The sequence below is a fragment of the Sceloporus occidentalis genome, unplaced genomic scaffold (genome assembly GCF_023333645.1).
Source record: "Sceloporus occidentalis isolate IW3139 unplaced genomic scaffold, rSceOcc1.0.p SCAF_5, whole genome shotgun sequence".
In the NCBI taxonomy this organism is placed as follows: Eukaryota; Metazoa; Chordata; class Lepidosauria; order Squamata; family Phrynosomatidae; genus Sceloporus; species Sceloporus occidentalis.
The window spans coordinates 185,568,178-185,574,129 of record NW_028316985.1 but is presented as its reverse complement, the minus strand read 5'-3'; positions in this window follow the sequence as shown (position 1 = coordinate 185,574,129).

Here is a 5,952-nt window from a genome sequence, read left to right as displayed (position 1 = left end):
TCAAAGGGGAAAGAAAAGAAGGTCCATCCCATCTGTGCGCACACTTGCGTTTCTTTTTCACTCCAGGATGGTGGTGGGTGACGAATTGAACAGGCAAAACATTACATCCCCACTGCTAAATGTAGGATTTTCATCCCTGTCCCTTTTTAAGAGTCGCCTTGAAAAGTATATGCTCTTATGTTGTGGCTACTCTTGATATTAGCGCTCTGTTGTAAAAGGAATACCTACCAAAATGTGCCAGCCCTATCCATCATTTGTTTTATCCACCAATTCAAGCATCCATGGTTTGCTAATATTTCAAATATATATACATTTCCAAAAGCGAACCTTGATTTTGCCATTTGGTATAAGGAATGCCATCTTACTGTGCCATTGTATACAATGGGACAAGCACCCATGGATTTTGGTATTCATGGGGGATCCTGAAACTGAACCCCAGTGGATATCAAGGGACCTCTGTAAACATCAGGCTTCATCTGCACTGCAGAAATAATCCAGTTTGACCCCACTTTAACTGCCGTGGCTCAATGCTATGGAGTTCTGGAAACTAGTTTTGTAGGACATTTAGCCTTCTCTGTCACAGAGCAATGGTGTCATACCAAAGTACAGTTCATAGAATCCCATAGCATTAAGCCACAGCAGTTAAAATGGTGTCAAATTGCATTATTTCTCCAGTGCAAATGCAGCCTTAAAGAAGCAGGGACTCTCTTGTGGACTAAACCGAAACAAAGCTGAAAACCGCACAAAGCCCTTTCTTAAAACAATTCTTCATTGAGATCCCAGTACAATCTCCTAGTGCTCTGCGTCTGACAATAAATGTTGCATCCTGGCTAGTAATTTCTGATCTCAAATCATGCCCCAAACAAAGTGGCACAATTGCACATTTGAAGACCAGATACCCAGAATAACACTAGTATCTCTTTGCAAAATTCAGCCTTCCCCAGACCCTTTGAATTAGGAGTTTATCACACTGGGGCTAATTTCGGCATTAAATAGAGATTAAAGCGCATTTAAAGCATCCCGCAAATAAAGTGAAAATAGCGAGTAATTGCACGAATGATTATCACATGCAATTGCACAAATAAAGTGATATTGGAAATGCATTGTCGTTGAAATCCCGAAAGTAAAAAGATGTGCGTTAATGCTTCTTTGTGACCACTTTAATGGCGGGTTTTGTGTGACATCGTGTGAAATTGTTTCGTGTAATTACACTATTCTTCCGGGATATTCACAGGATAAACTCCCGATCTCCTTCGTGTGATAAACTCCTTAGACTGAAACTCTTAGCATCCTCTGGCAAGCTGTGCTTTCCATCTCTGGAAACTCTTTAAGTGGCAGTGTTGAAGAAAGGATTGTGGATCCTTAATGAACTTTGCACTACTGCGCTGCTCTGCTAAGTGTTTTCAGGAGAAACCCAAGATGGTGGCAACCCAGTTCAAAATGGCAGCATGCGCAAGCAAAATGTCAGACGCTTTAGATTGACTGTGCTTTCTGCAATATTCTCCCCAGTGCATTTTATACAACTTTTGTGTTATATTCTCCAGTACAAGCAAAAGTGGTGGTGGTGGTAGTGGTAGAATCAGAGCTAGGAAAAGTTACTTTTCCAACTCTTTTTGGGTCATGGACACCCATAGAAACCCATGGCGCCTCTTATTCTGATGGGCAGGCCCTGATCAGAACAGGCCATATATAAAGCTTTGGGAAGGAGAGGAAGAACCTGTTTTGTAAAACGTTTTCCAAGTGACAAATGCTGGCATTGAAGCGCACTTGCTAGCCAAGTGGCATTCAGAGTGTTTCCAAATAAACATGGTTTGCTATTTAACCTTCCAAAACGTCTCTTGTGTAGAGTTGGCTCATTTTATTTATTTTCGCACATCTTTTCCTGGAATTAGTTCATCCCAAATTGGACAGTATATCGAGTACTGAGGATGTGGACAAGCTTCTCTGTAGTTTGAAAAAGACGACTTGCCCTCTCGGCTATCCAGGGGGGAGAAAAAATCATGGAGATGCTGAAAAATATAATTAATGCATCCCTCAGGGAAGGCTCCCTGCTTCCCTGTCTCAAGGAGGCAGTAGTTAGACCACTCTTAAAAAAGCCCTCCCTGGACCCCCTGGATAGAAATAACTACAGACCAGTCTCACTACTACCATTTTTGAGCAAGGTGATCGAGAGAGCGATCGCCAATCAACTACAAGCAGTCTTAGATGAAACGTATTTTCTGGATCCATTTCAAACCGGATTCAGGACAGGATACGGAGTTGAGACTGCCATGGTTGCCTTAGTCGATGATCTCCGTCTGGGCATCGACAGGGGAAGTGTGACCCTGCTGGTGCTCTTGGACATCTCAGCGGCCTTCGATACCATTGACCACGGTATCCTTCTGAAATGCCTGAGAGTCTGGTTCCGATCCTACCTCTCGGGCAGGTTCCAGATGGTGTCGCTTGGGGACAGCTGTTTGGCCAAGAGGGAGCTCAAATCGGGGGTCCCTCGAGGTGCGATTCTGTCCCCAATGCTATTCAACATTTACATGAAGCCGCTGGGAGAGATCATCCGGAGACATGGGGCGGGGTGTTATCAGTACAATGATGACACCCAAATATACTTCTCTATGTCTTGGACTGAAGCAGTGACTAAGGATGGCATCTCTCCTCTGAATGCCTGTCTTGGGACGGTAATGGACTGGATGAGGGAAAACCAACTCAGGCTGAATCCAGGTAAGACGGAGGTACTTGCTATAGGAACCCCGAATCCAGGAATGGAGTTGTGTCAGCCAGTTCTGGATGGGGTCACACTTCCCCTGAAGGATTCTGTTCGCAGCTTGGGGGTGCTGCTTGACTCGTCGCTCCAACTGACAGCTCAGGTGGATGCGACAGTCAAGAGCGCCTGCTATCACCTTCGTCTGATACACCAACTGCGCCCCTTCCTGGAGCCGAGGGACCTGGAAACAGTAGTACATGCACTGGTAACCTCTCGATTGGACTTCTGTGATGCACTCTACTTGGGGCTACCCTTGTGCCAAGTTCGGAAACTTCAGCTGGTACAAAATATGGCAGCCAGATTGATCACGGGAACTTCTAGGAATGACCATATAACACCGGTCTTGAAGTCCCTGCACTGGCTGCCTATTAGTTTCCGGGCAAAGTACAAGGTGTTGGTGATTACCTTTAAAGTCCTTCATGGCTTGGGCCCAGAGTACTTGAGGGAACGCCTTCTTCCCTATTGTCCATCGTCCCGCACACTAAGGTCCTCTGGAAGAAATCTACTACAGCCAAAAAAATCTAGATTAACATCAGTTTCCCAGAGGGCCTTTTCTACTACTGCTCCTAAACTATGGAACGACCTGCCGGAGGAGATCCGTCACATTTCCACTCTGGTAGCTTTCAAGAAAGCACTCAAGACGGATCTCTTCCGGCAGCCTTTCCAACTTAGTTACCCTCCCCAGATATAGAGATATTTGTCCCCTCATCTGTCTATTTCCCCCCGTCAATGTTTCTGCCTAATTTTGTTTGTTTAATGTTTTTAATGTTTTAATATTACTGTTTAATTCTGTTTTAGTACTGGGAATGGGGGGTGGTGGTAGGTCTGGGGTTTGATTTTTTAACTCTATTGTAATTTGCTGTATTTTATTAATGTAACCCGCCCGGATTCTTCGTGATTGGGCGGGCTAGAAATAAATCTATTATTAGTATTATTATCGGCTCTAACCCCAAAGTAAATTAAATTACCTGTGTGTTTGGGTAGCAAGGGAGCTTCTTAAGCAACGTGGAAGACACAATAGATCACCTAAATAACAAAACGCTAAGAAAATAATATGAACTTAATAACAAAATATGTTAAACAGCTCTGAATATTGCAGACATTTTCATTTTCAAAGATCTCCCTGTTTTCAAACAGAATTATAAAGATGAAATTAAGCAAGAAGTGAAGAGCAGTCTGCACATGTGGAGGAACTATAGAGGTGACACATGTTTTAAAATCCATGAATGTAATCAGTTAACAAATGTGACCCCAACACAACAATATGTTAATGCCATTATCAAAATGAAACAGTGCCACGAAGGTAATTTTTTGGCATTGTTCAGACTATTGCACATTGTTACACAGGATGGTTTTGCTCCAAATTTTGCAGTTTGTAACTGTCACACAATGATTGTCATACTTAATTGAGACTTAAGTGACCAAAAGAAGTTGTACCATAAGCTTTTGCAGACTTGGGGTGCCTCTGCACTGTTGAAATCATGCAGTTTGACATTACTTTCAGTGCTGTGGCGTCTCCTCCTATGGAATCCTGGGATTTCTTGTCTGCATCCACACTGCGGGAATAATCTAGTTCAACAGCACTTTAAATGTCGTGACTCAATGCAATGGAATTATGGGAACTGATGCTTGTTTTGGCACCAGAGTGCTCTTGAAATATAAGATTAAATGCCTCACCAAATTACAATTTCCAGAATTCCACAGCATTGAACCATGCCCATCAAAGTGGTGTCAAACTGGATTATTCCTGCAGTACGGATGCATTCCTAGCTTTACAAGATCTTTAGCCTTTTCTGCCAAGGACTTCCAATTCACGCAGCAGTATTTGCATGTGAATCTCACATAGGTTTACACAATAACCAGCTACAGCCTCAATCCTCTACACAACCTTATAGGTATATATAATTCTGTGCCCAAATACATAATACAATATAATATATATACAAAAACAAATATATGTCCAAATACATAATAATATATATTACATTACACAAGAAAACAAATGTTTTGTTCATGGGTCTGGAAACCATGAAGCCCTATGAGGAAGGACTTAGGGAGCTGAAGATGTTTAGCCTGGAGAAGAGAAGGTTAAGAGGGGATATGAGAGCCCTGTTTAAATATTTGAAAGGATGTCATATTGAGGAGAGAGCAAGCTTGTTTTCTGCTGCTCCAGAGAATAGGACTCAATGGAGCAATGGATGCAAGCTGCAGGAAAAGAGATTCTACCTCAACATTAGGAGGAATTTCCTGACAGTGAGGGCTGTTTGACAGTGGAACAAACTCCCTTGGAGTGGAGTCTCCTTCTTTGGAGGTCTTTAAACAGAGGATTGGATGGCCATCTGTCAATGGGGATGCTTTGATTGAGATTTCCTGCATGGCAGAATGAGGTTGGACTGGATCAGGGCCCTTGGGGTCTCTTCCAACTCTATCATTCTGTGGTTCTTTTTAACCTTATTCCACAGACTCATAGAAGAGTTGGAAGAGACCGGAAGGTTTATTATTATTATTATTATTATTATTATTATTATTATTATATGGATCCACAGGGAGAGGTGGGCTAATAATAATAATAATTGTTATCATTTTTATAGAGACGTAAGGTTTGAACTTCCAATGAATGTAATGTTCAATTCAAATGCAACCAACGGAATGTGAGCTGTAGTATTCTTTGTTCAAAGTCTTATGAAAGCCCGGTTCGTTTTCAGTAGTGGAGGTTCCCAGTAAGTTGGACAGGTTTCCTCCTGGGATGGGAACGCTGCTGCGGTGGAAATAAACAATGTTTCGTAGTTTTTTGTGGGTCTTTCGGGCTATTCTCTGAAGATGGCAGATGCCACAGATGCTGGCGAAACGTCAGGGAGAAACTTTTCTGGAGCATGGCCAAACAGCCCAAAAACCCCACCAAAACCAGTGTATTCTCTCCTGTAACAGAGACCGTTCCATGCTGTTCTAGGGCTATGTTTCCTTTCCCACCGACTCCAGGTCTCCCTGTTCTTTGTGAAATAAACAATCTGGTTTTAACTTAATCTGCAACACTTCGACAGAGAGTTCCTGCATGGCACAGGATGGAGAAAACTTGTTTCCTGCTGCTCTAGAGATTTCAGACATGGAGGAATGGATTCAAGGTGGAGGAAAAGGGATTCCACTTCTTGAGGACTCTTCTAACTGTTATCATTCTATGGCCCTTTTTAACCAGA